General features: G+C 36.5%; 1 long non-coding RNA gene across 3 annotated transcripts in view; it reads right to left on the bottom strand.

The window, feature by feature from the left end:
- Positions 1-25,269, bottom strand: part of LOC102166515 (uncharacterized) — a 291,152-nt gene that overhangs the window by 160,078 nt on the left and 105,805 nt on the right. For 2 of the 3 annotated variants that reach the window (XR_014817255.1, XR_014817254.1), the window contains exon 2: positions 17,861-18,034. This is a non-coding gene — a long non-coding RNA (uncharacterized LOC102166515). Of the gene's footprint in view, positions 1-8,799; positions 9,044-9,140; positions 9,183-17,860; positions 18,035-25,269 lie in introns of those variants that run through there. The other variant, XR_014817253.1, reaches the window with a different exon arrangement.

Below are 25,269 nucleotides of genomic sequence, written 5' to 3' on the forward strand. Positions count from 1 at the left end.
AGAGCCACAATGTTATAACCATGCACACCTGTCAGAATGGCTAAAATAAAATCAGTGACAACATCAAATGATGGCAAGAATGTGGAAAAGGTGATTACTCGGATTTTTTTTTTTCTTTTTTTTTTTTTTTTTTTTTCCTGTTCTTATGCCATGTGGAAGTTCCCAGGCCAGGGATCATCAAACCTATACCATATTGACAAGACCGGATCTTTAACCGGCTGCAGCACAAGTGAACTTCCACTCAGATATTACTAACAAGTACGGAAAAGCATAGTCACTTTATAAAATAATTTGTTATTTTCCTATAAAACTAAACACTTAGCTACCGTGTGGCCGAGCAATCGTACACGTGGGCATTTTTTTTTTTTCCAGAGCATGGAAAACATATTCACACCAACATGTACAGCAATATTTTTTTTAATCAGTTTTATTCATAAGACAAGAAGTAGGCTACCCAGGTGGTCTTCAGCAAGTAAATGGTAAGTAAACCGTGGTACATCCATGCCTTGGACACCTACTCAGCAGTAAGAGAGAAAGAACTGTCGACTCAGAACTTTGAAAACACTCAGGGGAATCATGCTGCGTGGAAAAAAAGCCAGTCTCTAAAGACTGCGTGCTATGATTTCATTTATGCATAACATGATTTCGTTTATAGAACATTCCTGAACTGACAAAATTATAGAGATGGAGGAAAGACTGGTGGTTGCCAGGGTTTGATGAAATGTGTGAGGAGCTAGCTACAATTACAAAGGGAAACAGGATGAATTTTTACAGTGATGAAACTACTATATCTTGAGTATAGTGGTGGATACACGAATGAACTTGTGATAAAATTGCCGGAAATACAAAAATACACAAAGTGCTAGTAAAACTAGAGCAATCGGAAGAGGATTGGTGGATTTCAGAGAGAAAGAAACAGAGAACACAAGAAAGGAAGAAGGAAATATTTTTAAAAACAGGTTCTATTTGCACAACATATGGTTACTACAACAAATAAACGAGGTAATTTTCTAATCAATAAAAGATTTTATAAACTTGTTTCTACAAAAAAAGTTGTTCATTTCTATTTTATCAAATATATATCAAGTATTTATTTAGGGTAGTTTCTTCAAGAAACAGAAAACTTAAAAAGCAGTGCAGTTGTCATTTGCAAACAGTGATTAATTCCAATCAATGTATTTCCATCCCCAAGGCTCTCTTTTCTATGTCTAAGTGTTGCCTTTATTTGATTTGCTTAAATTTTTCAATCTGATAAAATCATGATGGTGAGCCAGGAGAGGATTTAGATAAATTAGGGATAAATTTCCCAAAGTTAAGGTGGATTTTGATCTTGTAAATCATTCTGAATTGCAGTGACAGGGCAGGGGAGTTTAGGAGAGGGTAATGCAAGGAAGAAGGGGGCTGGGGATGCTCTCAGGGGAAAATTTCTGCCACCCTGAGCAGCCACAAAGAAGAAATGGCTAGAGCACTGGTCGCCTTTGAAAACACACACACATGTATACAAGCATACACTTGCATGTCTGTGATATTCAAGCTGTTAAAAAAAAGAAAAAGAAAAGAAAAAAGAAAATGAAAAGAGAGGAAAAGGGAAGATATGGGAGAAAAGGATAGGAGGGAAGAGGAGAGAAAAAAGAAGCAAATGAAAAGAAAAAAGAAGGAGGGAGGGAGGAAGGGAAAATACAGCCTTTTCACTCCATGAACTACAGTAAACAAAAAAGCTAAAGCAGTGCTCTTTAACCTATTAGTTTGGCAGAGACCTCACAAATTAGTGTATTGATTTTTTTTCCTAATTTTTCAGAGTATTTTCCCATATAGAGTCTCACAGGATACTGGGTGGAGTTCCTAGTGCACTGATTATATTAGAATGGCTTTAAAGCAGACCAGTTATCACAGCACTACTCCTGCTTGACAGATGGAGTGCTGTGGGGTTCGAGAGATGGGGGGAGTCCCGAGTTTCTCCCAGGGCCAAACTCTCTTCCAGGGCAGTTTACTTTTTATGCCCAGGTACAAGGTCATCCATCTTCTCCAAGTTTATTAATATTCATCACAAATTGTAGTCTAGCAATGGCTTCTCTCCTCCAAGTTCTTCTATCACTTTTTGAGAGTTCCTGCCTCCTAATCATGTGTCCGTCATGTTTTGTTATTCTGACTTTTCTCATTGGGCCAACTAAGTGTTAGCCCGACATTTTTCTCACTGAATTTTTAGAGGAAAATGACATAAGATATTGGGATGCATTCAGCCTGGAAGAACGGGAATGGAAAATATCTCATGCTATTTTAATGGTCGGAGGTTCAAAGCACAGCACATGAGAAATGAGCCATAGCAAGTAGAACTTCCAAGTGGCATGTCTTGTCTTCTTATGCAGTGATTTGAGTCTGGGTATATTTGTCCAAGAAACAAGTGAAAACAAGGATACAGCAGCAGGTATGTTGAGGTCTACAGTCCTGAAGACCCTCTGTGATGAATAGATCCTGTTCGCAAGAGAAGTCTAGCCTAAGCCACTGCAAAGACTCTAACTGGTCCCCAGGGCGAGACTTAGTACCTGGGCTACTTTACTGGCACCATTGCTTTTACTTTTCTTTCTTTATGCCAACGTAATTGTAGCTCTTTTTCGTATGGTTTTAAAAGTGTTCACTTGTATAGAATTTTCACTTCCATAAAATCATGATAGGGAGCTAGGGGAGGATCTAGATGAATTTGGGGTAAATTCCTCCAGCTTAAGAAAAAAAGGAGTGGTGGGGAGAACTGAGAGGAAAGGAGGAAGGTGGGAAGGAGGCAGGGAAAGAAAGGTGAGCAGCTTATGCAAAATCTCGTGGTTTGGATGAATATTGTCAATTATTTATTGCCTTATCTGACTCATTTTAGAGGCTTAAATGGACCTTTTTTGTAAATCCTGCATTGACTGTTTGTAAGAAGAATAGTTAGCAACGCATTTTCGATGAGTAGCTAAATAGAGCACCTTGAATAGTGAACTTACATAAACCTTAAGCTCCCCCCGAGACCTCAGACAGCTTTGTAAAGAGCTTCCCTTAATTGCCATGTGTCTGTACACTGCTGCTTCACACACGCTACTAAGTCTAACATCAAAACTATGTTTTAATCCTTAATATCAATTCTCCTTCAGGCTTCCTCGTCCCAGTTAATGGTCCTCTAATTTGTGGCCCGAGAAGATCGAAATGTGATGGAAAATCTTCTCTAACCCGACTCTTCTTTTATCCCTTGGTTCTAGTCGATTAGAAAAGGTGTGTCAATTTAAAAAAAAAATTTTTACTTGTAAATTTCTTTCATTGAATGTAACGGCAACGAATTATTATAAGCATCCATTGCGTCTTGCTGAAACCATATCAGGTTTCTGATGGGTCTCATAGATCTAGCCTCTTTCTTGGGAAATCCGCCCCACATACCGAGGCTGCCTTAGGCTTCCTAGTACACTATTTTGTGCATGTCATAGCCTTAAATGAAATCATTAGGTCCTCTGGAAGAAAAATTTACACATCCCAAAGGACTTATAAGTCATCCTATCACCTGCTCCTGACTTGCTAGTTCCTCTCTGACTCCTTACTACCAGAGCCTGATTATGTCCTTAAGTCTTCAGTCTTACATCCTTGGCTGGTGCCATGTGCTCCCTGCAGAACGTCTTAGCTTTGCCTGAGCTCAGGACTATCTTCTAGTCCACGTTCAGCTCCATCCAGCCTCCTCAGTGACTTTCCTGACATTGGGCCTGGAGATCTTTTATACTTCTGAAATTCTTTACAGAAATATAGCAAAATGTCCTTCTGTATTTGCTGACAACTTTGGGGTACTATATTTTTATACTTGAAGACAAGCATTTGCTACTTAATCACATTTTTCACATTAAAATTAGTTTTGTTTCATGGTTGCTTACTCATTTTAGGCACAGATTGACAGACACCCATGACTGCACCCAATCTAGCATTTCTAAGAGTCAACTCTTAAGATGTTCTAGGTTATCTGGTATACATACATTTAGTTATAATGACTTTAATTACCATTATAAAGTTTTCTTGGCCTCTGTGTTCATCACTTAGAGCTTTCCTTTGTGAATAATCCGATGACGCCCATTTATTTATTGAGGATTTAGAATTGTATGTGATCACCCCCCTTTCTCTATGAACTCGTATTATTTAAAATAGGTAGACACAGAGTTCCTGCTGTGGTGCAGTGGGTTAAGAATCTGACTGCACAAGCTCAGATCTCTGTGAAAGCACAGGTTCCATCCCTGGCCAGGCACCGTGCGTTAAAGGATCTGGTGTGCAGCTCAGCATAGGTCAACCGCTGCAGCTCAGATCCAACCCCTGGCCTACGAATTTCCATACTCTGTGAGTGGGCTGTGGCGGGGGGGAGGACCCCTGCCCTGTCTGAACTGCAAAATGTTTCTTGCTTATAAATTTTATTTACTTTTGATATAAAAGTTTAATATTTGAAAGCAAATATGCCCATTTTAACTTGTGAGTACATCTATCTCTTCAAAAGTTAAATATCCTACCCAGTCTCCAGATTTGATCAATAGCCACTTTTTAAAACTTTTATACATTTTTTAAAAGTTATTTATCTTGGAGTTCCAGTTGTGACGAGTGGATTAAGAACCTGACTAGGATCCATGAGAATGTAGGTTTCAGCCCTGGCCTCATTCAGTGGGTTAAGGATCTGGAGTTGGTCGGAGCTGTGGTGTAGGTCACAGATGTGGCTCGGATTCCACGTTGCTGTGACTGTGGTGTAGACTGGTAGCTACAACTCTAATTCGACCCCTAGCCTGGGAACTTCCATATGCCACACCTGAGGCCCTTTAAAAAAAAATCATTCCTATTGTTCCAGTTGGAATTTATTTTATTAAGTCCTATGAGAATATAGACTGACACTTTTTTAAAAAAATTTTTTTTCAATCAGACCATCACCTTTTGTTGACTAATGAACATTTTTCCCTTTGATCTGAGTTGCCTCTTGCAACATCCACCAAGTTGTTTATTATAATTGGGTCTTTTTGGAATCAATTTTTCATAGTTATCTATTTATTCTTGAATAAATATTCCAGTATGAAGCTTATGATAATTGCACGTTTAAATGATTTCCAGGGCATTTTTTGTCTTTTTTTTTTCTCGTTAAGTCTTTGCAGAGTATATTTTTCAAATGTTGTCTTGTGAGAGCAGAATCCTTTTTATCAAACTTGGTGCATCACTCTTAGATAGAAAGCAGATGAAAGCTCAGCTGCTCTGATTAAATAAGCCCTGAACACCAGGACAGCACCACTGCACACTGGCAGAATTTTAGGACTCCTTGGACTTGTGTTTAAATCTGCCATTCTGGAGCACCTGTAATGTATTTTTGAGAATTTCAACCAAAACTGAATTTTGATTTTCATTGAAATGGCATCAAATCTATAAATTACTTTGAACATAATTAACAATCAAAATCATACCTTTTATCTGGAGTTCCCGATGTGGCTCAGAGGAACTGAACCCAACTAGTATCCATGAGGATGTGGGTTTGATCCCTGGTCTCACTCAGTGGCTTAAGGATCTGGCATCGCCGTGGTGAGCTGTGTTATGGGTCATAGATGTGGCTAGGATCCCTCGTTGCTGTGGCTGTGATATAGGCTGGCACGTACAGCTCTGATTCAACCCCTAGCCTGGGAACTTCCATATGCTGTGGGTGTGGCCCTAAAAAAAAAAGAAAAACATATCATGCCTTTTATCCATTTATGCCTCTTAGATCCAAACTGACTCTTCTTTGCCAGCTGTTCAATGTTTAACTTTGTTGGCAGAGGGTAATAGAGGGGTCCTGTAGGAGATACTGTTTTTGTTTGTTTGTTTTGCACTCTTACTTGTGTGCTTTTCTTGACTTGTTCCTGTGATGTATAGCAAGCTGCCCTAAGTGAAGACACCAGTAACCTGCAGCCTCCAGCTTGCTAGTGAAGGCTCTCGATTCCCTGCCTCAACAATCCCTGTCAACCAGCTCTCCAGGGAGTTCCTGGCTTGCAGGGCTTCTGCTGCCAGCTTAGGCACACTGATACCCAACAGAGGCTTATCTCCTTGAAAGTCTGGAACTGCTTTTCCATGCTTACTGATCTCAGCCTACTTTAGGTTCCCTGACCGAGGTTTTCTGCCAGCTTTGCCTGCCAGCATCCTCCTGTGGGTTTGTGTAAGGACTGCATACTTGCTGGCTAGCCCACCGTCCCCTGTCCGCCAGCTTTACTTGGATGACATTCCAGTGGGTGATTTTCTGATGGACAGGTCCCACCACGGTTCCCCACCCTCCAGTCTGAGCTCAATGGCACAGATGAGAAGCTTCTGGTTTCCTCGTCCCTGCTCAGAATTTCCTGCTCACAGGCTCGGTCCACCCACTGAGGACCCACTTGGACCTGAGTGACCCAGCAACCTTCTCTGCCGTTCAGTGGGCCGCTCCGACACATCCAGTGTCACACTCCAGGGAGGTCTGAATTCTAGCTTTGGGGAGGAGAACCTCTTCCGACTGTCACTTTTTTAGTACATTTCTTTAGAGAAACGTTTGAGTCATTTTGTATTGACTCTTAGTAATAATCTCTTCAATACTGTTTATAGTTCTTCAGATTACTGCGTGTTTTTGTCTCCTGTCTAGACACTGACTGATGCTACGTCTTTTTCTCTTTTCTCCCCTGTCTCTTCCACCTCCTTTCTCTTCTTCTCTAAGGGATACATCTTTCCAATTATTTAAACATTTTAATGGATTTTTGTGCTTTGAAAAGTGTTTTATTTTTCTTTAGGTGTATTGTTTTATTTTAGAAACATACATGAGTATTTTATTCCTGTGCTGGATGGGATAATTTTCATCATACTTTTCCTTGGGATTTATTGATGCATAAAAGCCAATGCTTTGCTTTTTAATATGTTTAACTCCCATTGTGCTTGTAGCTGAATTACTGTATGATCAAACTGTTTTCATTGATTTTTGAGGTACTCTATTTTAATAATTTTATTATCTGTAAATAATGACTGCTTTCACTGTTCTTCTTCACCATCCTAGTACCTGAGAAATAGCTTCAGTGTTTATAAGTATTTTCTGCCTCTATATACATGAGTAAACAGTAGAGAAAGGGAATATCTACGAATCAAAAATGGGAGGCATAACAACCTCCCACAAACACCCCTTTCCTCTTCCAGAGGACTACAATGTTAACTTAATATCTTGAAAATAACTACTGGGCTTAAAAGCAAAACCTCCTGATTTTTAGGTGTTGGTACACCTGGTTGGAAGAAGCCAGCAGGCCCCTACTCCCATTTTCACTTAAGCTCCTCACCAGCAATTTACTGCTATTTTATTTCAATTTATCTTCCTACAAACCATTCAAGAAGGAAATTCCACATAATATCCTTTTAGGCCTCTCAAATGGGTCAGGGAAGGATGATTATAGCACTACCTTAAAGAGTGTTCTCAATACAAACTTAAATTCTTCCCTATTTGATTTCCAGCTCAAGTTTTTCCCAGCTACATTCCCAGTTGAGTTAACCAGCGTTAACAATGGTAAGAACAATTCACACTTACTGAGGGCCATGTGGGGCCATGAGCTTTATGCTTTCCTATGTGACTTTATATGCAGTGATTTATTAATTTCAACAACAACCCATTTAAATAATGCTAACATCCTTCAAGTTTATAGAGGAAGAAACTGGGGACCAAGAATATAGTTTTCCAATGTCATATCCTAGTCAGTTCTAGATCTGAGATCTGAAGTCTGGGATAGTTTCTAAAGTCTGTGTTTATTATCTCTCTACTTGGCAGCAGAAATCACATGAAACAGTGCTAGGAATAGGAACATTTCTCAAATTAGATAATTGTATCCTATTATTACCTTGGTGCAAAAGTCAAATAGCCACATTTTAGAAAAATACAAGTCCCCAAGGATTTTTTCAAAGTGGTTTTTGTTTTATGCCACTAGGTTTGAAATAACTTGATCAATAGGAAAGCTAACAGTAACAAAAGGCTTTTTGAGGAAGTGTATTTTTTGAATTGCCTATTCTTACGGTGTTTTCAAAAACTATTTAAATTGCTGCAACTGTTCTGGAAATGCCATACATTTTTCAATCTCTGTTGTTTGGAAAAGCAGATGATGACAATAGCATCAGTTACTCAGGCACAACTTCCCCATACTAGGAGACAACGAAAGTGCAAATCATAATTAATCATAAACATAATGGCATATTTTGAGAGCTTCTTTCGTGTCAGATATTATGCTAGCCATTCCATATGTATTATTTATTTTTAAATCTCTACTTTATTCCTGTAAAGTAGAAACCAGCATTGTATTTTACGTATGCATATAATGAGACTTAAATACTACATAAGTTATTGGTCCAAGGCTATTCATTTTTTCCATTTAGAGAGTGGAGAAATAAATCTAGGTTGGGTTGAAACCAAAATCCATAGTCCCAACTGCAGTAAAAAAAAAAAAAAAAAAAAAAAAAAAAAAAAAAGGACTTATATTCTTGAGATAATTTTCCAAAAATTTCATGATCATTTCCCCCAAAAACCTTCTCTATTGTATTTTTATTCTCCTCAATGTCAGCAGAGAGGATTCCACCCAACTGTCTAAGTGGGGATAGTCACACCTTAAATACATGCAAACTGACCTTCCAAAACTGCCCCAGGACCAATCACAAACATATTTTTACACCAGCATAATTTATAACACAAGGAACAATATTGTTTTTGCCCGTAGAAAACCAATTCCTTACAAAGTTCTTGGAGTAAAATTTGGTAGACATTAAAAAAAAAAAAGGAAAGGAAAGGAAAGACAGACAAAGATGAGAGAATGTGTTTAATAAATTAGCACAAACTTAGTGATTTAAAATCGTACACATATTCTGTGATTCAGAGTCTGGGCAAAGTTTAACTGAGAACTTGGCTTCGGTCTCACAAAACTGAAATTAACGCCTACGTGAGGTCTGAGCTCTCATCTGGATGTTCACCTGAAAAGGGGTCAGGTTCCAAGATCCTTCATGCTGTTAGAGTTAACTTCCGTGCAGATTTAAGATTTGTAGCAGGACACTTTGGAAAATCAGCAAAGGAGAGACGCTAGAGTGAGTGTGCTAGCAAGATGACGTCTATACAAGGTAAAATCATCACAGGAGTGACACCCTATTACCTTGGTCAGATTCTTCTGGTCAGCAACAAGGCAAGGGTCCAGCTGAAGGGGAGGAAATCATACAAGAGCTTCAATACCAGAAGGCAGGGCTTAGTGGATATGAGGCATGATTTCTGATGAGAAACAACATAATTCATACCTTTATTTGTCTATAGGGTCTATTTGCTTTTTCTCTACCTTAAAGACATAGACAGAAACATCTGAGAAAAGACCCTCCAGTCCTGAATATGAACTAAGAATATCAGTATTAATTCCTAATGTGGTTTATCTTAAAACTAAAAAACAAAGTAAGAGCAAAAATATACTTCCGTCCCTTTGAATGAAAAAACCTAAAAAGAAAGAGTACGCCAAAGCCAGGAGCATTTGCAACACCAAACTACTGACCTCTAAATACTGTTTCCTCTTAAAATCCTCATTGGAGAAACGGCTGATTTCAATCCTTGGCAGGAGGTCCGCAAGATGAGCCTGAGATGGAAACATCTCGTAACACCAGACAAAAAGACGCTCGGCTTTTTGCAGATGATGCCCAATGGGCAAATATAGCGTAATTAGAACTCCATTAAGGATAAAGGGATAATAATGATGGCAATAGATGGAGACCCCAAAATAAATATGTGTGTGTGTATATATATATATATATATATATATATATATATATATATATATGTATATATGTATATTTAACATACACACACGTATATAAATGTATACATACATGTACACGCTGTTAAGAACTGAAAGTTTGCACTCCCACCCAAGTTCTTACGGAGAAACCCTAACCCTTGATGGTATTAGGAGGCGGAGCCTTAGGAGGATAATTAGGTCCTGAGAGCAGAGCATTCGTGAATGGAGTTAACACTCATACAGAAGACCCCGGGGCTCTTCTACCCACTTCTGCCACGTGTGACACAGGGAGAAGACGGCCCTCTGCAAACCAGGAAGAGTGCCTCCCCAGATACTGACCTGCCAGTACTCTAATCTTGAGCTTTCCAGCCTCCAGAACTGTGAGAAATTAATGTTTGTTGTTTAAGCCACCAATCTACAGGAATTTTTTTTTTAGGACTGCACCTGCTGCATACAGAAGTTCCCAGGCTAGGGGTCCAATCAGAGCTACAGCTGGCGGCCGACGCCCCAGCCACAACAATGACAGATCCGAGCCACGCCTGTGACCTCCACCACAGCTCACGGCAATGCCGGATCCTTAACCCAATGAACAAGGCCAGTGATCAAACTTGCATCCTCACAGATCCTAGTTGGGTGTTTTAACCCCTGAGCCACAAAGGAAACTCCCTATGGTAGTATTTTTAGAGTAGTTCAGACTACGGCCCAAACACACAGAATTTGATTTTTTTTCTTTTGAAGACACCAATGCATCAACTCATTATTTTAAAAACTGCAAAGGGAAACAGCAGGAATTTTTTCTGTGTTTTAACTTAATAAACTAATATCAGTGTAACTAAAAATGTGATGAGAAGATGTTACTCTATTAATGTATATCAGCTAACAAATTGATAATATTGTAATTAATTTTGTAATTTCTAAAAAATTAATGAATCCAAGTGCTGAACATTGATGGCTACTGATATTCAGCAAAAGAGATGTGCGTGCATGTCACGTGTCATCTGAGCATTCTCCCTCTGAACCTGAATTTAATCAATGCTTCAAGTATTAACTAACCATTTTCAGAATTTTTTTATGGAAATACAGCTGCACTACACAGATGGGAACAAAAATCGTTAGCCTAGAGAATTCTATAGGAAAACCAACCCAGTTTCTTAAAAAATTACTAAAAAGCAAAACAAGGAAGGATGGAAAAGGAATCTCTAGATTAAATGAGTCATAAGATATGTCAGTCATTCATATGTGTGAATCTTTTGAGTCTGGATTCAAAAAATATACATATGTATGTAATACACATATATATACTCATACATATACACGTGCACACATCCATTCATACACATATATACCCATGTGTATATTATATACACATATACACATAATATACATATACACACATACATATACATACATATGTATATCATATACACAATATGATACATGTTTACACATTACATTATATGCATAATGTACATCATGTACATGCATATTACATGTACTATATATTTATATAACACACATACGTGTACATCATATAACATGTATTATGTGTGTATACTATATACCACATATGTAAATGTGTGTGTATATGTACATTAGTATATATAGTAGTATTTTCCACACTGAATGGATATGTGAAATTAAAGTTACTAGGAATTAAATGTTTTCACAGGGTGATGTGCATTGTGTTCATATTATAGATAAAAGATAAACAGAGATAGGAGAGACACGGTAGATGAAACATGTGGATGAAATAAGATGGTATCTGAAATCAGCTTTAAAATAATAGGGGGTGGCTATCCATACAGATGAGGCAAGATGTGCCATGAGACGATTACTGCTGCATCGGGGTGATAACTACACGGATTTTTATTACACAATTTTGCCTCTTTCTGAATGGTTTTCCTTGAAAATGTTAAGAATCTGGCTCCTTTTCTAAGATATTTAGCTCCCAATTACCTCCAAGAAATGTTGAGACTATAAAACAACAGCAAGAGTTTGGCATCGTAAAATAGTCAGCGAAGAAGCATCACCGCTGCCCAGTTTAAGCAGACGGGGTAGTGGTGTGCTTACTGGGATGTGGTGGAGGGTTTGACTTGCTCTGAAAACTTGCCATCCCCACACTATGGTTTTCTCACGGATAAAATGGATCAAACAGAGTAGCTGAAGGAGATAACACCTTATAGACACCGAAAAAAAACCATTTCATAATAGTAATCTCTAAACGTTCATAATGTTAAATTACCTGTCATAGCATCAAAATCATCTCCAAAATCAACATTATTATTAACAATATGTAAATACTAATATAATATTATCTTCTGCAGCTGTAGTTAACCCTTCAAAATAATTGTGTTTTCTAAGAAGATAACAACTAACTCCAATGTTACCGAGGAGCATTTAAATATCATTATGAGACTTGAAATAATATCAGTGCACAACAACTCAGCAACTCTGTGTAATCAAAAGACACTAAAATATACATCAGGACACAGATCAATAAAGTATGTATACATCAATAGCAAAAAGATACCTCTGTGATGAATTAGTCATGTGATCTGGGGTTAGGAGGAAAGATGGAGTTATCATTTCAGATAAAATCTTATTAAGCTTATATCCTTTAAAAACATTAGATTAAAAGATTTACCTGTTGAGAAAAATTTTCATACACAATGAACTAGTAATAAATTTCATAAAATAATTAAAAACTGAAAGAATAAAGCTCATGTGTGTTGTTATGCAGGTACTTCTAAATGACAGTCCAGAATTACCGGTGAAACATTTTTATCTATAAATCAGATTCTGGAGTGTAGTTTGCAAAACTGCTTCCTTGAATTCGAGTATCCATCATGTTTTTTACTGTGTTCTTAGTTTATGAACTCCGTATAAACTACAGACCTAATTTATAACCTTCTGTTTTCTCTGGCAATATTAAATACTCCACATAGGAAGAGAGAAACCTGTGGGCATAAATCACAGTTCTTAAACTTACTCATATGCAACTAATGTAAATTTACAGAAAAAAAATACAATTACAAAAATTAAAACCTTTCACTGGAAAACACTGTGACCAGGTTTTAACATTCAATAGGCTTTGAATCAAGAACAATAAAATATTATTATGCCCTTCGCATTTGAAAAGCAGTTATGTCGATGCAATGTTTAGTCAATTAGGTCTCATTCAGCTTTCAAGACATTTTACAGAAAAAGGACAACTTGTAAGTAAGGCGTAGGAAAGGGATTTGCAATTTATCAAAAGGTGATTAAATTCTCTATCAGTCTAGCTTCATTTACCAGTATCCTTGGAAGAGCACCATCTTTTTAGATGTAGACAATTGAATGTAATTTTTTTAAATTAGTACTTTGCTCTGATAAAATTGATCTAATTTTGACCTTTATTGCCTTAAAGAATGAACCATAATGGAGGCCGTCTGTTAAACTACCCACTTTTTTCCAATTTCACTTAGTTAAATCTACTGTAAGAAAAAGATCTTTCAATTTTTAAAAACTTTTATCTTGATTCCAGCTTAATCATAAATAAATAGGTTACCCAAGTGTTTATTCAAAATATATATAATCCTCAGTCTCAAACAATGCATTTTAGGAAGCTATATTACTCAAGTTTCTAGAGCTTAAAATAGATAAATAAAAACTGTGTTATCCAAATTATTTTATTCGCATATAAACTGATGCTTAATAGAAAGGGTTCATACTGAAGAATTACATCATTTTTGTAAGTTGCAGAAAACCTCAAATTTGATTATTTTGATTACATGATTTTTAAAGAAAAATTTGATACTTGTTTGCATATTTGAAAAATTATTCAAATAAAATATTTTATATGGTTTCAACTTTAAAAATTGATAATTTAAGAGCTTAAATTATGAGTATTTTTATTTCCATTCCATAGTTTAAATATTTTAAATTAACTTACTATGTATTCTGATATAAGTTAATGTCAATAAATGAATAAATGTTCTTCAAAAGTATTTTTATTTCTAAGTTGCCAAGTCCCATTCTTCTTCTCTCATGTCAGACATTTTATCTTTATAATAAGGCACAACAGTTTTTTGTAAATTTGTCAAGTGCTACAAAATCTACCTCTGATCTGCATCTCATTAGGCAGTGATTCACCCATACGAAGAAAATAACTATTTATAAACTGCTAAATTTTATTCAGTGATTTCCAACTTCAGAATCAGAAATCTTAAATTCTAAATATTTAATTAGTAGAATTAAAAACAATCAAAGTCGTAGAAAGTGAGCCAGAGGCACTCGGATCCTGCCTTCTACCAAGTGATAGTTAAGTCATTGTCCATACATTTCAACAGTGTTTAATGGAGACCTTTTCATGAAAAAGGTGACACACTTTAAAATATTTTCATTAGCAGACTTATTTCTTGAACCATTTTAGGATTACAAAAAAATTGAGCAGTAAAAACAGCGTTTTCATATCCCTCTTCTCACTCCTCCCAGTTTGCCCTGTTATTTATATCTTGCGCGCATGGGGTCCAATCGCTGGAATTAAGAAGCCACTATTTCTCTATGATTATGAACATTTTAAGAGTTGACATCCGTCTTTGCTTTTTGTGCTGTGGATGCCATGGGCTGTGACAAATGTATGATGGTACAGATCCCCACAACAGTAACTTGCAGTCTAGTTCTGCTCTACCCTCAAGAGCCACCATTCTTGCCTCCCTTCCACACATACATTTTTAAAATGCAAAACACTCATTTATCAATTTTTTTAAAATTAAAGGAATGAGAAGACTTCAGGGGGCTTATCTTCTCCAGTCAATGTGGTAGACCAGCCAGTCAGGGCAATGCTTCAACTGAAAGTAACTTAGATGTATGGAAAATAAAATTTCCTAAAGGAGGCAAAGAGCTGGCAAGAGAGCAGGGTGTACACAAGACAGAAACTAAATGGAGGGAGGAGTTCCCATGGTGGCACCGTGGGAGTGAACCCAACTAGTGTCCATAGGATGTGCATTTGATCCCTGGCCTCGCTCCAAGGGTTGGGGATCCAGCATTGCAGTGAGCTGTGGTGTAGGTCACAGATGCGGCTCAGACCCTGTGTGGCTGTGGTTGTGGTGTAAGGCCAGCAGCTGCAGCTCCAATTAGACTCCTAGCCTGGGAACCTCCATATGCTGCCGCAGGTGACATCCTAAAAAGAAAAAAAAAAAAAAAAAATGGAGGAAGAAACCCTGGAAATTCAGCGGAGCATGTAAAAAATGACTTGCAATGAGAGTATTAACCAACAGAAATGAAGGGAGCTTTAGCTTTCACACATTCCAGGAATAGAGGGGATAGGACACAAAGGAGAATTTTCGCTGGAGAATATAAAATAAGATACTCATTAAATTGGGATTCCAGTTTCTAGATAAAGGTGAATTAAGAGTAAACCTATGCTCCAGAGCTCTAGAAAATTGCTTCTCTTAATTTGGTACTCAGTGGAGTTGGAAAAAAATTGCCCCTAAAAATTAATGATCAGAAGCTAGCCCTCATACGAATTTGCAGAATGAATTCAGTGTACTCCAAGCAAAGAATTTACTTAAAAATAGTTCAGTACAAGTAATGGTTAAACATACACACACATGTACATATATAAAATGCTGATGCAAACACAGATTTCTGAATCAGAGACTTAATTACACATGAAACCTCTTGAAGAAGAGCATACTCATACCTTGATCACTCACTGGACCCTGCAGTGAGAGTCGGATGTGACCTGGGTGTACAGGGTTCTGTGCCAGAGAAGAGGAACCTTGAAATTTTGAATCTTACACCTGGTATAGCTGCCTATCCTCTCCTGCTGAGAAGACAAGGAGAGTCTTTATCTTTCTAATATAAACATATCCTCTCTGGGGAGAGAATAGAAGGTCCCAAGCCCAATTATATATTTTTGTTGTTGTTCCCCTGCTTTTTAGTGCCACACCTGTGACACTGGAAGTTCCCAGGCTAGGAGCTGAATCCAAGCTACAGCTGCCGGCCCACACCACAGCCACAACACAGTCAGATCTGAGCCATGTGTGTGACCTACACTGCAGCTCATGGCAACCAACGCTGGATCCTTAACCCACTGAGTGAGGTCAGGAATCCAACCCACATCCTCATAGATACTAGTGGGCTTTGTAACCCCCTGAGCCACAACAGATAACTCCCATCAATTACCTTTCGTGATGGGAATAAATGGCTCCAGAGAGGACACAAATACAATCAACAGGTCTCTACTGAGGCCACTATCCTTACTTCCAAGACATACCTGCCAGTATGAAATAAAATTCATATTGTTACGGCAAGACAAAAAAAAGTTGCAAGAATTTTCTCTGCCCTTTGGCCTACCCTCACCCCCTACTGTGGACGGTGTATCTGCATTATGTATCAACCAAACGTCCCCCACCAGCAAAATACCTGCTCAACCATAAAGTAACATTCTCCTAGCACCAATAAGACAACCCCCTAGTAGAAAACAGTCCTTCTTGATTTTGTAAGAGGCCAAGATATTAGACCTGGACTGCGTAAACTGTCAAAAATATCTTATTTAATGTCCAGCTCTCTGGCTCAAAAAAGTTATTTATGCATAACTGTGCTTTGACTTCTTGTTTTTTAATTACATTTTTGATTTTTTTAATCCTAAAACAACCAAAAGCAGAAAACCTACACACTGACAGCATATCATCAATATCAGGATTGTGCTTTGACTTCTAACAGGCAGAACAGTTGTTGGAGCTTTCTGAGATGCTCTTCTTGCGTTACAATCCCGAAATTTGGCTCAAATAAAATTTTACAATTCTTAGCTTAACTGATTAATTTTTGTTGACACCATTATAATATTCTTTAAACAAAGCTGAAAGGAATTTTTGCTCAGAAAGTCCTGACTGAAGAAACATGAAAATACTCATGGAACCTAGTCCCTCACCAGTAATTTCCTAAGATATTATAAACATTAAAGAATTATTTTTCTTCAAAATGAACTTATCTTTCTTTCAGGAGTCAAATGACTTCTATTTAATACTTTCCAAGAAACTGATGTTACATCCAAAAATAACAAAATACACAAGGGAACACTGCACCATGAATCAGAGCAAATAGAGCCTACAACAGAATCCTACCAAAAATTCCCCAAAGAATTCAAAGATACAAAATATTAAAAATATATATATAACTTATTTAAACATATAAATAAAATATAGACTTTTAGGTAAAACATATTCTTAAAAATTAAGAGCAGACATGAAAATTAACATAACGTAAATTCTTGACAAGTGACTGTGTATCAGTGGCTAAACTCAATGAATGTTTATTTCTCATTCATGCACTATTTCAGGATGGAATTTTCTGGCTGGCTGCAATTTAAAAGTCAGAGTATTCCACTCCACACGGGCATTCGAGAACCCTGCTTTACGCAGTCTTTTCCGTGTCAGGAATTTGGCTATCAACGTCATCCTGAGACTTCATGTTTAGCTGTCATATGGGAAAGGCAAGAAATGTCTGCAGGTTGATACACTCATGGTCCAGGATGGATTTAACACTCAGCACTCTGCTTACACTTAATTGCATGCAACTATGGCACATGGCAATATTTAACGTTAAGAGAGGCTGATAAGTGTAATTTAGCTTTGTCCCCTAGATAGAAGCCATGCATTTCGGCCATCAGTTGGCAGTGTTTGACGACCTTAATAATGACAATGTTTTCCTCCCGAGGATGATGTATGATTTAAACATTTTCTGCCCTTAACACTATAACATCAAAATAGATTATGTGGAAATTGGCCCAATATAGAAGCAGAAATTTAAAGTCTATTAAGTACAGTGAGAACACATCACAGAAGAAAAACCATTATTGATAGAACACACTATATATAGAAGAAACTGAGTGTGAGACATAAAAAAACAAAAAACTCCACACCCTTTTACAAGTTTTTGAAACACTTAGTCGTATCCCTGCCTACACATGTGCATGCACATGCACACAAAATATACATATGTGTATAAGTTTATATGTTTCCTATTGCTGCTGTAATATATTACAGTAACAAACATAACAGAATTTCATCCTCTTAACATCTTAGAGCCCAAGAATTAAAAGTGAGTCTTACTGTGTTAGAATGACGGTCTCAACAGGGCTGGTTCCTTCTTGGGGCTCCAGGAAAAAATCCACTCCTCCGGTTCCAACGGCTGCCAGCAGTCCTTAGCTTGTGACCACAATATTCCAGTCTCTGATCTGTCACCACTGTTCCTTCTCTTATCTAGTTAAGTATCTTCCTGGCTCCCTATAATAAGGATACTTGTTATTACATTTAAGACTCACCTGAATAACCCAAGATAACCTATGTCAAGATCCTGACTTGTAACACATCTGCTAAGTTCCTTTTGCCATCTAAGGCAACATTCACTGTTTCTAGGGAGTAGGACCTGAGTATCTGAGAGGACTGTTATTCAGCTTAATAATTTCAGAGTTGAGAAAAGAAGAGAACATCAATGAAACTTACAAGCAAGTATAAGCTAAACATGGTATCTATCAAGATTGGTATAGGAAAGCAATATTTGTAAGCTATTGTTTCTTTTTTAAAATGTTAGTTTTCAATTTCAAATATAGTTGATGTTCCCTATTACAGAAGTTACAGGTGTATGATACAGTGATTCATAATTTTTAAAGGTTATATTGCTGTAGCTTAGCTTATACACAATAGTTTGTAGCTCTTAATGTCTTACCCTGACATTGCCCTCCTCCCTTCCTTCTCCCCACTGGCAATCACTGGTTTGGTCTCTGTTCCCATGAGTCTGCTTTTTTTTAGTTATATCCACTAGCTTCTTGCATTGTTTTAAATTTCACATTTAAGTGATAATGCGCCACATTTTTTTTTTCATATTTAGAATTGAGTATCCCTTAATTAAACTGGTAGCAAACTAAATCTACTAATGCATTTTAAAAGGGATAATACTGTAACATCATTTTTTCTGATTAAAGGATGCAGAATTGGTTAACATGAAAAATCAATATAATGAAACCCCCATTTTAACAGGTTAAAGAAAATATTTATAAATTTTTAACAGAAGCAAAATTAATGTTTGAATATACTAGCAATTATTTATTATAAAACTGCCTACCAAAGTGGCAATGGGAAGAAACATTATTAAATTGGTCACATATATCTTCAAAATTATATAGCAAAAACCATACTTGGTTATAAAAAAAATAAAACCATTCTTAATGTTACAAGATACTCTAAGAATTTTTAATTTCACATTGTATTGGGTATTCTATCCAGTTTAATAAGGTAAGTACTATTCAGATATAAAGGAACAGAGAAAATGAAACAAAATTTTTGTTATTTAAAAACTATGAATTACTATCTAGAAAATCTAAAATATCTTTAGATGTTAAAAGAGACTACACTTAAAAATTGGACTTATATAATGTATAATGATACAAACATATGGGATAAGTGTTTATAAAGCAAAAGAGGAGTTCCCTAGTAGACTAGCAGTAAAGGATCTGGTGTTGTCACCGCTGTGGCGCAGGTTTGATCCCTGGCCCAGGAACTTCTGCATGCTCCAGGCACAGAAAAAAATAAATTAATTAAAAAATAAAAAGCAAATGACTCATAAATATAAAATTCAGCATAGTTGTTTTATACAAAAAAGGAAAGGAGTAGTTAAAATAAGGAAGAGAGATGCAGGGAAAATTTTAAATGTAATAAAGTAAATAATAGAAGTGTTTGATTACATTTCTATCACAGATAATCTTTTTTAACTACACAATATTTTTAAATTTTTTAAAAACTAGGTACCCTAAAGAGAAATAAAAAATTCTCTAGGTTTTATAATTAAGAATTAAGGCAAAATTTTGGTATTAAAATTATTGAACCTAGAAGCCAGGCTATTAAAACCAACTATAGGTGTTTCTGAAACATATATATTTAAAAACAATTATGGAAAAAAATGAAAACAGGACACTAAATACTTTATAAGAAACTTAACTATATCTAACAGATGGCCAACAAACACATGAAAAAATGCTCAACATCGCTGATTATAAGAGAAATGCAAATCAAAACTACCATGAGATATCACCTCACACCAGTCAGAATGGCCATCATTAATAAATCCACAAATAAGTGCTGGAGGGGCTGTGGAGAAAAGGGAACTCTCCTGCACTGCTGGTGGGAATGTAAACTGGTACAGCCACTATGGAGAACAGTTTGGAGATACCTTAGAAATCTATACATAGAACTTCCATATGACCCCGTAATCCCACTCTTGGGCATCTATCCGGACAAAACTCTACTTAAAAGAGACACGTGCACCCGCATGTTCATTGCAGCATTATTCACAATAGCCAGGACATAGAAACAACCCAAATGTCCATCGACAGATGATTGGATTCGGAAGAGGTGGTATATATACACAATGGAATACTACTAAGCCATAAAAAAGAACGACATAATGCCATTTGCAGCAACATGGATGGAACTAGAGAATCTCATCCTGAGTTAAATGAGCCAGAAAGACAAAGACAAATACCATATGATATCACTTATAACTGGAATCTAATATCCAGCACAAATGAACATCTCCTCAGAAAAGAAAATCATGGACTTGGAGAAGAGACTTGTGGTTGCCTGATGGGAGGGGGAGGGAGTGGGAGGGATCGGGAGCTTGGGCTCATCAGACACAATTTAGAATAGATTTACAAGGAGATCCTGCTGAATAGCATTGAGAACTTTGTCTAGATACTCATGCTGCAACAGAACAAATGGTGGGAGAAAAAATGTAATTGTAATGTATACATGAAAGTATAACCTGACCCCCTTGCTGTACAGTGGGAAAATAAAAACAAATTATAAAAAAAAAAAAGATGTTCCAGGAGGATATAGGGAACTGGAACAGGCATGGGGGTTAAAAAAAAAAAAAAGAAAAGAAAAAAAAGAAACTTAACTATATCTAGAATAGTTATTTAGTAAACAAAAAGATCATAAAGTACTAAATCTTAAATATAAATCTTACATATGGATTTTAAATAAGTTCATGCAGAATTAGCACTGAAAACACTATCTCATGTTTTTTTTGTGTGTGTGTGCAGACAAAGCATTATTTGAGCCTTTATTTTTCCAAGAAGGATTACTTGAAATTTGCAGTTAAAATCACAGCGCTTTGAAGTAGAACATGCTGAAATATTTAGTGTTTCCCTGGCAAATTTTTATGTGGACTGTAATAATACAGAAAGCTTGTTGAACAGGCTATTTCAGATGATCCAATCCCTGGTTGTTCCTGCTTCAGTGAACTGCAAAAGAGCCAAGAAAGGAGTACTTTTAGTTGATGTAAAAGCTAAGTCTGATAGGAGTGGGCTGTGAAGACTATTTTGAGAAATGCTTGTTTTAAAGCAATTAAAGCTTTTCAGTAAAAAAAAAAAAAAAAAAAAAAAAAAAGAAGGAATTCATACTTGAAATTTACTAAGACAGGAGATATTAAGTATTCTTACTACAGACACACACACACACAAACACACGGTAACTATGTGAAATAGATATATTGTTTTCTTGGGTTAATAGGGAAGAACAAATCTGACCCCAAAGTGGATCTGTTTCTTCAACCTTCATATTCTATGGCTTTTGTTACAAATTAATCACTCCAGGGATGCTGCCTACAGCTTGAACTATACATAATGGTCCATGTCCAGGAACCCAGCCTCCCATGCCTGAGCTTCATCTAAACTACATGTGTTTAGCTCCTAGGAAACACCCTGACCAGACCCACCCGTGAATGGCTGCAGGAAAGAAGTTAACACAAACCCTCAGGAAATACATGAAACAATTTATCGCCTTTTTTTTGAACTTTATCTCTTCACCTCTCCCTCCTTCTTCTATATCAGAAGCCTGGATTCTAGCCTGGGTAAGATCGTGCTGTGCGACAAGAGTCCACCACCTTCCCGAGCTGCTAGCTTTCCAAAGAGAGTCTCTCTTCCCTGCTCCAACAACTCACCTCCCGATGAGCTGGCCTGTTGTTTGGCAAGGAGTATGAGCTTGGTGACAATGGTGGTAATAATTTCACAATATATACATACACCAAAGAATCACCTTAAAGTTACGCAATGTTATTGTCAATAATATCTCAATAAAGATGGAGCAAAAAAAATTGAATTGAATTCATCCAAAAGAGTTACAGAGTTAATGAGAAGGGAGACCGTTACAAGCCAACTGTTAAAAGCGTAATTTAAATTTTTCAGTTTTTGTCTGTGTCTCCTAAATACTGTTAAAAATAGGTAAGGGATTTTAAGGTTGCAAAGGAGCTAAAATAAATTATGAATTTTATAATTTTTCTATCTTTGAAAATCAGGTAAGTTATTATTTCCTAAAATCACATTTAAGGATATTTAAATGTAAACAGGGCTTGCAGACAATTTAGTCTTTACCTTAATGAGGTGAAGACTTTGATATACGTAGATTCTGATAAAATTCAGGAGGTGTTCTATATTATGTGAACTTACAAAATTATTTCAATTCAACTTTTTGCAGTTTTGCTTTTAAAGATTTAACATTCTTAATCTTTTAATAGCAACATTTATTTTATGATGCTCTTATGTGAATTTGTACATGTTTTATATATTCTGATATGTCTATATGAAATCTGGACTTCACCTAATAAAATGTTGACATAAAATATACTGAAGTAATCAGGGAAACTAAAAAATGTACCATATACTCTAGAAATAACTGATAAATTTTAAAACATTTATATGAAATGTTGATTCCGCAAAGATAAAAAATACATCTGTTTACATGCTTCCATTATTTTATTGATATACTGAATACTTTCTCTGGTTCTAGAGGTAAACTACACCTCTTTTAGATAATTTTTATAGGTGAAGTATTTCTTAGACTTATATATCCTCAGCCAATGAAAACTTTGGACCTTAATAGAAAAAATTTGAAGCTACATTGTTACAGCATGAGTCAAACCAGATATTTTATATTTGTAAACATATTGACTATAATTGGAGAAAGTCGTAAAGAATATAATTATCATAGTTTCTTATTATGCATATAATTGATTTTACAAGTTTTAAAACTAAGTTTAAAAGCCTTAACATTCTGTAAATTAAGCATATTACTTTCTATGAGTTAATATACCTCATTATACTATGACCCCAGACATAGCATCTGGTTACTCAGAAAAGATAAAAGGATGGTAAAAAACTTCCTTTTGGGGCTGAGTAAAGTTACACTTAAAAGCTCTACAAACAGTGATCTTTAATACAAAGTTGATAACTGGGTTCCATAATAGTCAAAAACTGTATACACTACTGTATCTTATTATCTATCATTCAGGTTTATTAACTTGTACTTGTTAGACTTACAGATTAATATGTTAGCTTGGCTAGGATTCAACCTTTTAAAATTAGATTAGAATTTGCATTTTGGATTAGAAACTGAATAGGTGTTAAAATCTAATATTGGAGACAAATATTGTTATTAATTAATATCCTTCTAGTTCTATTCATTACAGTGGCTTGGAAGCCTCGCCACCCCAGTTAAACCGATATTTATCCCTCATACTTTGATTTTTATTCCTGACATTATTTTCCTCTTAAAGGAACCTGGGCTCCTCAGGAAAATCACTGATTCCTACCTGGAGTTAGGAGAGCACAACATTTCCAAATAAGGAAATGACTTATTTATTGCCACGAAGAAAGACTGTGTAAAACTTTATAAAATCTTTTGCTATCTAAAAGACACAGCTGCTTGACCTCCCACTGGTCAGGTGCTGATAAATTTCACTCTATTAAAATGAAATTAGCAAAACCTGCCACAAATGAAACAAAACAAAAGCCATGTGTCCAGAATACTCAAAAGAAAAAAGCATTCTACTTTCATGGTATTCTATTCGGAATGATTTTAAGAATAAAAAGGTTGCTAATATTTATTAATAGTTATTCTTCCAGATTGTAATAAGAATAATACATGTTTAGCCTCAGAAAAAGACAATAATATTCAGATCCCAAATGTTCTCATGCAGCAATTAAAACAAAGGCTTTTGGGGGAGTTCCTGTCATGGCTCAGTGGTTAACAAGTCCGACTAGGAACCATGAGGTTGCAGGTTCGATCCCTGGCCTTGCTCAGTGGGTTAAGGATACGGCATTGCCGTGAGCTGTGGTGTAGGTTGCAGACGCAGCTTGGATCCCGAGTTGCTGTGGCTCTGGCGTAGGCTGGAGGCTACAGCTTCGATTCAACCCCTAGCCTGGGAACCTCCATATACTGCGGGAGCGACCCTAGAAAAGACAAAAAAAAAGAAGACCCCCCCCAAAAAAAAAAAAACTAGAAATGCATTGTGAGTTAAAAAACACAACAGCAACAAACCCCAAAGGAATTATGCTTGTTGCTGAAATGAGGCTGGCTTATTTTGTCTATATAATCACGTAAGCTGGAGTCTCCCGTGGTAAAGCTCGGGAGCAGACTTAAGGAGCACAAACTGGCAGGCTACGATTGAAAGTAATAGTAGAAGAAAGTTCTATGGCAGCTAAACAAAAGAAGACACATCAGCCCTCACCCATGAGTAGTGCTACAGATAGTTACAAATATCCCACTGCTCCATGAGTGCTTTCCAAAGTAAGAGAAGGTCAACTTCAGGCTGGGGCAACAACTCCTCAGGGCACCTTTAAAGCCGTTTCCTGGGTAATCCTTGCAATGGGCTCTACTATGCATTCTAATATGTAGGTTTAGCTTTTTTTTTTTTTTTTAAATAGAGAATGAGCCTTAGTCATCTCATGAGTTCTGTTAAAACTTTTGAAGAACAGATCAATGAAGCTAACCTCTTGAACATCTGAGAAAACTGAAAATTACTTAAATGATAACCATTCGAGTAATTCATGGTGGCAATTACCCTGGCAATTCCTTTTTGCTGTCAACAAATCACAAACTAGTGAAAATATGAGTTTCAGGAACAAAAACTTGCCAAAAATAAACATAAAAATGTTACGTGCTAAGATTGACTGAATATGTTACCTGTCATAAAATTTGTGGACTTTTTACCTGATTTCTGTCAACCACACATTTATTAAACCCAAGGACCTAAATATTAAGAAAATACTGAAGAGATTCAAATAGTTAAAGAATAAGGGAAAACTATTTTTACAAAGGCCAAATATGGAACACAAATCTTTCTTGATATAAATGTTCATACTCACAATAGATGAGTGATAATAAGGCCAATAACTTTGACCAAATTGCAACAGAAATAATGCAACAGAGTAATGTTATGTACTCCATCAAGACAGATAAACAAAAATAGGTAAGAACTTCTCCAAAAATGTAATACACAAAATAAACATTCTACTTTTGCCTAATATTCCACAAGCAGTTTTGTTTTTGTTTTATTTATTTTTTTTTTGTCTTTTTGCTATTTCTTTGGGCCGCTCCCACGGCATATGGAGGTTCCCAGGCTAGGGGTCGAATCGTAGCTGTAGCCACCGGCCTACGCCAGAGCCACAGCAACGCGGGATCCGAGC

This window comes from Sus scrofa, chromosome 10 (assembly GCF_054392235.1).
Source record: "Sus scrofa isolate SSC_HxYL_T2T_F1_AM1 chromosome 10, Sscrofa_HxYL_maternal_Yorkshire_Landrace_v2.0, whole genome shotgun sequence".
In the NCBI taxonomy this organism is placed as follows: domain Eukaryota; kingdom Metazoa; phylum Chordata; class Mammalia; order Artiodactyla; family Suidae; genus Sus; species Sus scrofa.